This window comes from Aphidius gifuensis, linkage group LG4, assembly GCF_014905175.1.
Source record: "Aphidius gifuensis isolate YNYX2018 linkage group LG4, ASM1490517v1, whole genome shotgun sequence".
In the NCBI taxonomy this organism is placed as follows: Eukaryota; Metazoa; Arthropoda; class Insecta; order Hymenoptera; family Braconidae; genus Aphidius; species Aphidius gifuensis.
The window spans coordinates 3672267-3685687 of record NC_057791.1 but is presented as its reverse complement, the minus strand read 5'-3'; the positions used below and the strand labels follow the sequence as shown (position 1 = coordinate 3685687).

The window sequence follows — 13421 nt, the reverse complement described above, 5'->3', positions numbered from 1 at the left end:
CTTTTTTGTTGATTCCGTTCGTTTTTATAGAGAACCCAACTTGATTTTTACATATCCTTTGTGAAATTTTCCCAGCTTTCTGAAAAAAATATTTTCAAACTTGTCAATTTTGGGGCAACGCAACTAAAACAGCTTTTTTTGCGAAAAACTCGATTTTCAAAGTGTTATAAACCTCAAAAAAAAAAAGTGATATTTTTTTTAAAAAGCTGAGAAAATTTCACTTTGAAAACGATTTTTCTTTATATTTTCATTCACCGACAAAATACTAAGAAAATGAACCAAAAAAAAAAAAAAAACCAATATCAATGAAATGCCTCATACAATATCTGCCAAAATAATGGACGAAAAAATAAAAAAAAAAATACGTAAGTGTATTTTATCGAGGACTATAATCTGTCAAAATTTTGAGAAGTTCTGAGGATGGGTCACCCAAACCGTGCCGATAATTGGCGTTTCTGCTCATATACATATTTTCACACATTGTCTCTTTACAGACACCACATTTTATTTAGTATATTTTAATCTATACTATTGCGGTATATATTCCTCTTACTTTCTTCACCCTTATTTTACTCCTCTCTCTCTCTTCTCTTTTTACATTTTTACATTTCGTTTTTTTTTTCTTTTTACATTTTTACATTTTTACATTTTTATATTATCATTTTTCATCTGTTTTTTTATCTCTTAATTCTATATCTTATCTCCTTTTCTCCCTCGTGTATTTCTGAACGAAGGCAGTGATAACACCATTGATAGCTTACCATTTTTGATTTAATCTTCTTTTTATTATTATTAATCTTTATTTATTTATTTTTTGTTTAATTTCATACTCTCTATTTCAAATGTTCTTGCCCATTCACACATGTCTTTCACTACATTTCCTCTCAGCATTTTTACTACTACCCCTATCATCTCTTCCTCTCTTACCTCTTTAAACATACTATCCATTTTCTTGTTTACTCTTTTGTCACATTTATCTCTCAACATTGGGCATACTAATATATGCTCCAACGTTTCCCTGTAATTGCCACACATCCTACAGTTCCATTCTTCCTTTTCATTTTTCACATTCTCACTTTTATACGCTCTACCGACATTGCCACACCTCATTCTCGCCCAACTTTCTTTATTGCATGCACTTACCCCTTTCTCATTCCAATAATTTTCTATTTTTTCTCCCGTTCTCACAAATTGATATAACTTATTGTAGTTACTTCCTAGAATTTTCCGATTTGTTTCCTCTCTTTTTTTTTCTATCCATCTACAATATCCCATCTCTAATTTAGTCATTATCTCATTCTTTTCCTCTTTTTTATATATCAGCTCACATACCTCCTCACATTCAAACTGTTTTAATCTCTCTAAAAATTCCTTACCCCACCTTGTCATATTCTTATTTAATATTCCTCTACATTCTTCTCTCAAGCATATCTTCGCTAGTCTACTATCTTCCATCTCAATAATTTTTTCTATATAATTTATTGCTCTCCTTGTCATCTTTTCTTTTATCGTATCAACTCCCGATTCTCTGCCCCATATATATTCTGGAGTATTTTTTTTTATTCCCATTGCTTTTTTTGTTAGGCCTCCTTGTATCTTTTCTAAGCTTCTTCTATCTTTCCACCCCCAGATCTCTGATCCATATAACATACTTGACTCTACTATGGTATTTATCAAGTACATTCTTTTTTTAAATTCTCTTCTATCAGCCCTTTTTATTAAGTCCCATGTGTTACTAGCTGCTCCCCTTCCTTTCATTGCTAGTGTCTCTATGTGTTTATCCCATCCCCCATCATATTTTATTTTACATCCTAAATATGTAAATTCTTTGACGATCTCAATCTCCTCCCCCCTATGACACCATTTCTCTTCTCTTTTTTCTCTTTTATTTTTTGTAACTATCATCATTTTAGTTTTTGTTACATTTACTTTCATATTGTTTTTTTTTTCATATCTTTCTATTAACTTTATTGAATCTCTCATTTGTTCTTTATTTTCCGCAATTATTACCACGTCATCCGCATATTTTAACATATGTATTTTTTTCCCCCCTACTACTATTCCCCCTGTATTCCTTATCTCCCATTCCTCATCCATATCGTCAATAAATATATTAAACAACATTGCACTCATTGTGCAACCCTGTCTCACCCCCTCATGCGCTATAAATTCCTCTAACAACTCCCCATTTACCTTCACTCTACAGCTATTTCTTTTGTATATATTTTTTATCATATTTAGCAGTTTCCCTCTTATCCCTTTTTTTTTTATTTTATCAAAAAGTATTTTTCTATCTACTCTATCAAATGCTTTCTCAAAGTCTATAAATAACGCGTATAATCTTCCATTCTTTTCTTTTAATTTCTTCCCTATTATTGAGTTTAACACATACACCTGTTCTATTGTCCTCTATTTTTCTAAATCCCGCTTGTGTTTCTCTTAATTTACCTCCCCCCTCTAGCCATTTTTCTAGCCTATTATATATCATACTCGTAAAAAGTTTATACCCTGCATTTAATAGAGACACCCCTCTGTAGTTATTTATTTTATCTTTTTCCCCACCTTTAAATACTGGACAAATTATTGCCCCCTCCCATTCTTTAGGTATATTTCCCGTATCCCAGATTTTATTTAGACACTTCAGTAGTCCCTCCCTACTTACTCCCTTTAGCGCTCCTAAGAACTCCGCTTGTACCCCATCTGTACCCGCATTCTTCTTTTTTTTTACCTTTTTTATTGCTTTTTCTAGTTCATTTTCATTAAATGATCCGCACATTATTTTCTCCTCCATATTTTCTTGTACCCTGTCGTCCCTTTTCTCTTCTGTAGTTATTTTTTTATTATTGTTTTTTTCATTTTCATTTTCGTCTTTCTCTATTCCTGCTCTCTCGTCACCTCCTATTAACCTTTTAAAATAGTTAGTCCATTCTTCTCTCTCTATCTTCTCACTTAACTTTGAGTTTTTCCCTTTTCCCCTAAATTCATTTATTATTCCCCACCATTCACTCATATTATTACATCCATTCAGTTTCTTCCACCTCTCTTCACACCATTCTTTTTTTTTTGCCTTGCACTCCTCTTTATATTCTTTTTTCTTTTTTTTATAAACATTCATACCAACCACACTTTTTTTTGATTGTCTCCAGCATTCATATAACTCTTTTTTTTTTTCTCTACAATCATTGCCAAACCATGTTAACTTTACTTCTTTTTTTATTTTTTTTCTTTTTTTATTAGCATTGATATTATATGTATATGTCCGCTTACCTGTGATGTTATCTCTGCCTTCGTTCCTGCAACCTTTTTTCTTACCCTTTATTATTTTATACATCTTACATTCTATTGCAGCTGTTTTTATTAAATTTATTAAATACTCCCATCCCTCATTCTCATTATTTACATCTTTATATAATCTATTTACTACTTTGCAGTACTCCTCTTCTTTACTCCCATCCCACATATATTTTATTATCCCCCCTTTTTTCATTTTACTTTCTATTTTATCTCTCACCTCTTTATTTGTTTTCCTGTTGAAAAGAAAGACATTTAAATTTGTATTATTGTTATTATTTAGGTTTTCATTGTTATTATTATTATTATCATTGTTAATATTATTATCATTATTAATTTTATATTCTTGTATTAAATATGGGTGCGTGAACCTGGCCTGCATAACTCCTAGAAAAATTATCTAGGATACTCATTAGAAGCGTCTTGATTTGTACTAATTTGTACCACCATTGATTTAATTTGTACCTCAAAATTAAAGGGTCCAGAAAGGGTTAAAAATCGATTTTTTTTCTAGATGACTTAGGGGGAAAAAAAAAATTGCTACAGACGCAGAATAATTTGTACTAATTTGTACCACCAAGTCCGGAATTTGTACCTCAAAAATAACAACAAAAAAAAATTATTTACTCCAAAATGATAATTTACAATTGCATATCTACCTTAATTATTGAGGTACAAATTCTCATTTAATCGGTACAAATTGGCTCACGTTCTGCTCTTTGTAAAAAAATTATTGAAAAATATTAATTTTTAAAGGCGCCATGCAATTGTTAATAATAATATTTGATAAACAATTGCATGGCGCCTTTAAAAATTAATATTTTTCAATAATTTTTTTTTTATTTTAAAGAGCAAAACAAAGGCTAATTTGTACCGATAAAATTACAATTTGTACCTCAATAATAATAATAAAAAAACTAGTTACTCCAAAATATCATACTACAATACTTTATTATTATTATTGAGGTACAAATTCTAATTTTATCGGTACAAATTAGCTTTTGTATTGTTCTTTAAAATAAAAAAAAAATTATTGAAAAATATTCATTTTTAAAGGCGCCATGCATTTGTTAATAAAAATATTTAACTAACAATTGCATGGCGCCTTTAAAAATTAATATTTTTCAATAATTTTTTTTTTATTGTAAAGAGCCGAACGTGAGCCAATTTGTACCGATAAAATTAAAATTTGTACCTCAATAATAATAATAAAAAAACAAGTTACTCCAAAATATCATACTACAATACTTTATTATTATTATTGAGGTACAAATTGTAATTTTATCGGTACAAATTAGCTCTTGATTTGCTCTTTAAAACAAAAAAAAAATTATTGAAAAATATTAATTTTTAAAGGCGCCATGCAATTGTTAGTTAAATATTTTTATTAACAAATGCATGGCGCCTTTAGAAATGAATATTTTTCAATAATTTTTTTTTTATTTTAAAGAACAATACAAAAGCTAATTTGTACCGATAAAATTAGAATTTGTACCTCAATAATAATAATAAAGTATTGTAGTATGATATTTTGGAGTAACTTGTTTTTTTATTATTATTATTGAGGTACAAATTCTAATTTAATCGGTACAAATTAGCTCTTGATTTGCTCTTTAAAACAAAAAAAAAATTATTAAAAAATATTGATTTTTAAAGGCGCCATGCAATTGTTTATCAAATATTATTATTAACAATTGCATGGCGCCTTTAAAAATTAATATTTTTCAATAATTTTTTTTTTATTTTAAAGAGCAGAACGTGAGCCAATTTGTACCGATTAAATGAGAATTTGTACCTCAATAATTAAGGTAGATATGCAATTGTAAATTATCATTTTGGAGTAAATAATTTTTTTTTGTTGTTATTTTTGAGGTACAAATTCCGGGCTTGGTGGTACAAATTAGTACAAATTATTCTGCGTCTGTAGCAATTTTTTTTTTCCCCCTAAGTCATCTAGAAAAAAAGTCGATTTTTAACCCTTTCTGGACCCTTTAATTTTGAGGTACAAATTAAATCAATGGTGGTACAAATTAGTACAAATCAAGACGCTTCTAATGAGTATCCTAGATAATTTTTCTATTATTATTATTGTATATATTATTATTATTGTTATTTATGTTATTATTTTTTTTTCTTTTTTTAATATTTAACTTAATATCTATTTTTTTTTTTTTTTTTCTTCTTCTTGTTCTTTTTTTTTTTGTATCGTAATTATTACTCTTAATATAATCATTTACATTTTTTACATTTTTTACATTTTTTTTATTATTTTTATTATTTTTTTTTTTTTTTACATATATTTTTACTTCCAATGGCCAGTGGTCTGACCCCTCCATTCTCCCCACCTCTAGACTCACACACCTCTCAATTGCGTCTTGACTAGAGATGTGAGTCGATACGGTACCGTATTTAATACGGTATTAAATACCGTATTAATACCGTATTAATACCGAGCGCCAAATACGATACAGATACCGAAATACCGATGTTCCCATGTAAAAATACGGTATCTGTCATTTGATACTAAAATACACCTCTTTAGATGTAAAAATACGGTATCAATACGGTATCAAAAATTTGTACATCTTGGCGCTAGTGGGCAGTGGCGCATGGCATCAGCCATTTTAGAAACAATTATTATTATTTATTTTTTTTTGTTGATGAAAAAAAACCCAAAGAAATAGGATAAATGATACAATAGAGGTAATAACTTAATTAAATAATTTATAAATATAAATATTTATAAATTGCACCAGTAATTTTTATTATAAAATTTATTCGTATATTTGATTAATTTTAGGACACTGAATTATTTAATTGTCAATAATTAACTTTAAAATAATATTAAAATATTATATATTTTAGGTGCTACTATGATCCCAGGACTGTACTAAGCAATAAAAAATTTTCTTATAATAAAATAATAAAAAAGTTTAATAATAAATTATTTATTTTATTTATTTATGTCAATTTATAATAATTTGATAATTTATGTATATCTTTATTCAATTTTTATTACAGATATTGTTTTTTCTATTTTATATTTAATGAAAAATTTTAATAATTAATTATTTAGACTTGATAATTAAATAATTAATGCGCCATTTATTTTGATACTAAAAAAGTTTGAAGTTCGGTGCAAAAAAGATGGCGGACAGTAAAATTGACACTAGCGCCACTCAATGTTGAACTTTTGATACCGTATTTTTTACATCTATAGGGGTGTATTTTGGTATTAATACGGTATCGTATCAAAAATTCAGTTTGATACCGTATTTTAACATACAGAACACCCATTTGGTATTAAATACGGTGATACCGTATCAATACCGTATTAAATACCGTATTAATACCGAAAAAAAAAATACCGGTATTTTTACATCTCTAGTCTTGACTTGCACACACCAGCATATCCAATACCGATCCCTTACTATTCATTCCCTCTCCCTTGAAAGTTACTTTTCCCTCCCTGTCTCCCTCTGTTCTACCATTCATTACGCTTAGACCATGTGTTTTACAAAAATCGATAAATATTCTCCCTTCCCTGTTTATTATTGTGTCCTCTGAATTTCTTTCACCCAAGTTAAACGCTTGTGCGTCTCTCTCCTCATACCCACACTCATTCCCAGTCCGTACATTAAAGTCCCCTATCAAGTACACACACTCACTCATATTCTCCATATCATTTAATAACTTCTCTAATTTTTTACTCACTTCTTTTATCCCAATATTATTATATATAGATATTATTTCTATTTTATAATTTATATTTTTTAACCACATCCTCATCCCACATTCCCACTCACTCACTTTAACCATCATACTCTCACTTTTTACAATATTTTTTTTTATTCCTATTAATTGACCTCCTGCTGCTCTCCCCTTATTAATATTTTTTTTTTTTACAGCTGATTTCGCCCACCATTTATAATCAACACTCATCTCACTTAAAAACTCTTTTTCTTTATCTTTTTCTAACCACGTCTCTTGTAGTATTATCACATCACTGTCATATATATATTTTTGTAGTCTTTTTTCTTTTTTTATTTTATTCACTCCTGCTATATTTCACTGTATTATTTTTATTTCATTATTTTTTTTACTTTTTTCCACTCTATTCACATCACTTATCACCTCACCTTCTTTATTTAAATTCACTGACTCTACGAAATCTCCGTAGCACTCCTTCCCTGTCATCCCACTTCCACAGTATATCATTTATAAATATTTTTTGATACATCACTATAGCTCTTCCCTTTTTTTTTATCACCTCAGCTGCCACCTGTCTTAACCACCATTGCGTGGCTTTTTGTCTCTGTGTAAAGTCATCCTCTACCCAGATATCTTTTTCTCTAAATTTATCTTTTCTTTCTAAAATTCTTTTTTTCTCACTAAAAGACTCTAAGAATATTTTAACACCATTATTTATATTTGTTTTTCCTTTAGCGTATACACTTGTTCCCACTATTTTTTCCACCTCATCTTTTATCTTTTGTTCTTTTTGCCATGTGCTTATAATATCGCCCTTTAATACAATATTATATCTTCTTTTCTTTCTTTCTTTCATTTCATCTTTCCAGTTTTCTTCATTCATTTTTTCAAGTTTATCTTCCTTTAATTGACCTCCTTCCCAGTAATATTCACTCTTTTCTTCTCTCTCATTTTCCTTTATTTTTTCTTTTTCACTTAAAACCACTTTTTCATTCACTTTTTCTTTATTCTTTTCTTCTTTTGGACTTTCTTTTGTCTCTTTTTCTTTCTCTTCACCCTCTATTTTTTGTGCTTCTAATTCACTTTTTCTTTTTTTATTTTTTTCACTTTCACTTTGTTTATCTTCACTTTTATTCTTTTCTTCATCTTTGTCTATTTTTTTAATTTTTATATTAATGTCCGTCAGCATTTCTCGTAAATGACTTCCATTAAAAATATTTCTTTCATTGTCTTTACCATTGTCATTTTTATTGTACAACTGTTTTCTTTCTTCCTTCTTTTCTTTTTCTCTTTCAACCATTATTTCTGCAACTTTTGATATTGTTTTAGCAAGTCCCTCCGTACTCTCATTGAAATATTTTACCATATCTTCATGGTCTCTTTTCAGTATGTCTTCCCCTTTTTTAATTGCATTTAGTATATCTTTATGCTTTTCTTTACTCTTTTTTTCATTTGCTTGTATCTCCTCCATAATTCTTAACTCTGCATCTCTTATCCCTCTCTCAACAGATATTCGTACCTGTTCCAATACTCCATTCATTATTTTTCTCATTGCATTTTCTAATGCCATTCCCATACATTCTAAAAATTCATTTTTCATTTCTATATCTTCTCTTCTCCATCTATCCTCCTCACTTTCATCATTTCTGATCTTCCATATCTTCATTATCTTTATTTTTTTCTTTTTCTTTCTCTGATTTCTCATTATTTACAACAGTTTGTATGTCATTTATTATTTTCAAATCATCACCTGTTTTCTCCCATATATTTTTATTTTTTTCGTTATCACACTCGTTACCATCATTTCCTTCTTTACCTACTGCCGTATCTTTTTTTGCATTTGGTGGTGGCGTTCTTTTAATACCACCACTTCCAAATATTATTGCCTCACTGTAGCTTCTATCTCTCACCTCAGTATTGTCTTCTCTGTCTCTCTTTATTTTTTCCTCTAAATCTTTTAACTCTTTTCTTTTCTTTATTCTCATTTCTCTTGCATCAAGTCCCTCTTTTTTATTTGATAAAAATTTATCAATTTTTTCCTTCCCGTCATAATCATTAGTTTTTTTTGGTCTTCCTCTTATTGCTTTTTTTGTCTGTATAGTCTGATGCAATATCACTCATTTCACTGTCGTATTCACTTCTCTCATCATTGTCACTCTCTTTATCTTCCATATTGTCTTCTCTTTTCTTCACTCTCACTTTTTTTTCTTTCTAACCTTCAAATTTCACCTTCACCTTTATCTCTTTAATTAACTTATCTCATCTACTTTTTCTACTTAATTATTTATTTCGTAGATTCACCTAACTTTCTTCTATCCACCTTTGCACTTTTTTTTTTTTTTATTTTCAGTTTATTGTTTATTTATAAATTATATTGTTTAACACGCTCGTAAGCTTGCGACCACGCTACATGGGCGCCACACACTTTTAATATAAATGTGATTTAATGTAATAATATAAATGTGATTTTAAATTAGAGAAGATCATATTTTTGATCACATTATGTGATTTATTTATTGATCACATTGATAGAATAATCACATAATGTGATCAAAAAAAATATAAAAGTATTTTCAATTAAAATGTGATCAAAAAATAAATCACATAATGTGATCAAAAATATAAATGTGATTTTAAGGTACAACTAGGGAAAATTAAAAATAATGACGATTTCACGAATTTTATAGAGTAGATAATTGAAATAACGATACACCTTTTTCTTTAATCAGTTTTTTTGTTATAAGATGTTTTTTTGATTAATTAACTGTTAAAGATGGTCCTTTTTTTTGAGGTTAAACATAGGCTCTTATGGAAAATGATGTTCGGCTTTTCATAATACCCCATCGAAATACTTGAAAAAATAATGCCATATTTACCAAAAACTAAAGGATAAAACTAGAAAAAAAGACGAAAAATCATCACCCAAATTTAGTATAGGTTTTAATATTCAATTTTAATTAATAGAGGATAATAAATTTTTGTCTTTGTTTAAATACTTGAGTGGAAGTGAGAAACAGTATTCTCTTTCTAATCTTTCGTCCTTTTCGCACTCATGAATATATAATGTTTTTAGCAAACATCCGCCAGATGTCTCTCATTTTGCCCTAGTTGTACCTTAAATTCAAGAAGACTAGAAGTTAGCTAGAAAAATACAGAAAAAGACTTCTCTCTGGTATGGGACTCACAAAAAATCTGTATTTTTCTGTACTGCTACTTATCTACTTTATATATATATATATATATTTTTCAAGCTACTCGACTGGTAAAGTACAGACCTAGACTATCGTTTAATGGAGTTTTTAATTGAAATTTTGATTTCAATCAATTTAAATTAATTCACGTAATATTATAATAATAATGTAAAAATAATTACGATAAATTTTATTTATTGAAAGAGTATTACTTAGCATATATAAATTCATGTGATACACAAGTTTTTTTAACCTAATGAAACTCAATTAATTTTTATGTATTAGTTTAAATTATACATATATTTATAAATCACGATAATTAATGCACAATGACCAATCCTGTTAAATAAATGAAATGATACACGTATATTTCAAGACAAAAAATTATGAAAAAAAAAATAACAGTATATTTTAAAATAAAATAACTTCCACAACACTACTATTTATTTTCAACAATCAATTAAACTTTCTACACTATTAATTATCATACACAGAAAAATAAAAATGAATCAGTGACCATGTATGCATTTGTATACGAATCACACAAATACATGTATAACATATTTGTACACACTTGTATGCATACAAGTGTAAACAACGTCAAGATTTTCAACGGTTTTTACTTACATATCATCTGTTGGTACAGAATATTGAGGGAAAAAAGGCAAAAAAAGAGATGAATAAAAATTTCTGTACTTTTCTGTATTTTTTATAAAAAGTCTGGAAAAATATGGTACAGAATCTGGGTGCATTCCTTTAATAAAAAATTTTTTTTCGTTTTGCAATTTCGCCCTGTAATACCGACTAAAAACTAGAAACAGAAACAACGACAAAAGTGATAATATTCTCTACGCCATATTCCAGACTTTACAGTTTACGATAATGTGTGGTACGACCTATGTGACAATAACAAACAATCACAACAAGTCACTTTTCTATTTATTTGAGTTTGATATAAACATTGAACAGTTATCCATCTAATAATTCGAAGCCAAAAAAATAATGTCATGTGTCAGTACTGCCACTACAAGAAACAGCTTTTTCCTATAAAATTTTAGCCGGCGAAATTGCAAAACGAAAAAAAAATTTTTATTAAAGGAATGCACCCCTGTATTCTGTACTTGAGTCCAAAAGTCTGGAAAAATACAGATTTTTCTGTACGTCTGGCAACGCTGGACTGCAGCTAACTTATGACAGAGAGAAGTCTTCTCTCTGCTTATGAATATAAAAATCCCCATAGCCGTGTCTGGTTGAATTTTGTTTGGAGGAATCTGTCTCATAAGTCATAAGGCAGAGAGAAGACTGAGAGGTCCCACGCCGATAGTTTTATAATTCACTAGTTTTTGCGCCATCTTACGTGTCTTGTTCAATTGGTACTACGTAGCCAAATGTATATGGTAAAGTCACAGAAAAATGGTAATGCAGAGTCTTCTTTCTGCCCATACAGAAAATTTTGTCCATCAGGGCCAGTTTTTTCATCCATAGTTATAGAAATCTGCAGGCTCGACGCTCTGTAACCTATAGTTAACTAACTAATGATTAAATTACCGACTGTCTTCGATATAATTATAATTTTATAGAAAAAAGATGTCGCTACGTTGATATTATTGATTGTTTATATATAGGTATATTTGTTCATATATTATATTTTTTTATAATATTATAATTAAATTATTTAATTAATTAAATTACATTCATATGATACTTCATAAAATACAATTCATCGTATCCAATATGAGGATTGAGAGCAGTGACTAGCATCAAACTTTCATTCATAATTTTGTCAATGTTATCAATATTTGGTTCAATTCCATCAACACAATTTTTAGTAAATGCTGAAGCATCATCACCAAGAAGTCTTGTTGATCTAAGTGTATTTGCAACCATAACTGGTTTCAATACATTTAATTCAAAATGTCCATTACTACCGGCAATTGTTATTGCTTCACATTGAGCTGGATTAACTTTACCAGGCATTATTGAACATTCATTCTTTCATTTTCTGGTAAAGATTTGGAAAGACACCCAAACCACAACGTGGTCCACTACCTAAAAATCTAATATCATTGGCAATCTAAAAAATAAATAAATAAATGAATAAATAATACAAAAATGTTAATTGTGTTAAGTGTAATAATTTGGAGGTTTTTTAAATACCTTCATTATTGATACAGCAAGTGTATTCAAAGCACCATGCACTTCAACAATAGCATCATGTGCTGCAAGAGCTTCAAATTTATTTGGAGTTGTTACAAATGGATAACTTGTTAATTCAGATATTCTTTTAGCTGTTTTTTCAGCAAATCCTTTTCTTAGATTGAGACCAGTACCAACAGCAGTACCACCAAGAGCAAGTTAAGAAAGTCTTGGTAGAGTACCTTTTACTCAACAAATACCATACTCAATTTGTGTTGCATATCCTAAAATAATAATTGTATATATTTTTTTTAAACATTCCTTGATTTAATAATTTTTTAAAAAAATATTCACCAGAAAATTCTTGACCCAATGTCAATGGTACTGCAACTTGTCGATGTGTTCTTCCAATTTTAATAATATTTTTTCATGCATCAGCTTGACATTTCAATGAAGCATGAAGTTTTTTAAGTCCAAGTAATAAAATTTTATTTATTTCCAATGCAACAATACGCATTGCAGTTGGAAATGTATCATTTGAACTTTGTGACATATTAACATGATCATTTGAATGAACAGGTGTTTTTGATCCTAATTCACCACCAAGAAGTTCAATAGCACGATTTGATATTACCTCATTTGTATTCATATTTGATTGTGTGCCTGAACCAGTTTGCCATATAACTAATGGAAAATGATCATTGTATAATTTACCACTTATAACATCACCAGCAGCTTTACATATTGCATCTGATACTTTTGGATCTAATCGAAATTCTTCATTAACAAATCCATTTGACATTTTTCTGTGGTGTTTGTATACAAATAAATATGACATTTGTGGGGTTATATTGTTTATATTTTTTTTTTTTTTTTTTTTTTTTAATGAACACTAGGGACAAAGCCCTATGGTTCGTATATTGTTTATATGTCACCATCGTCCATATGGTGACATCTAACGTATAGTAACTATTCGTCGTTAACGCTGTTATCGATAGTTATCCGATAGTTAGTTAACTGAGGTAGTTAACGTCGAACCAGCAGATTTCTATAACTATGGATGAAAAAACTGGCCGCTGCAGTCAGTCAAAA

The 13421-nt window shown here is 28.8% G+C and overlaps 1 pseudogene; it reads right to left on the bottom strand.

Moving 5' to 3' along the window:
* Window positions 1-11681: 11681 nt before the first annotated feature.
* Window positions 11682-13398, bottom strand: LOC122854573 (annotated as a pseudogene).
* Between the last annotated feature and the right edge of the window lie 23 nt (window positions 13399-13421).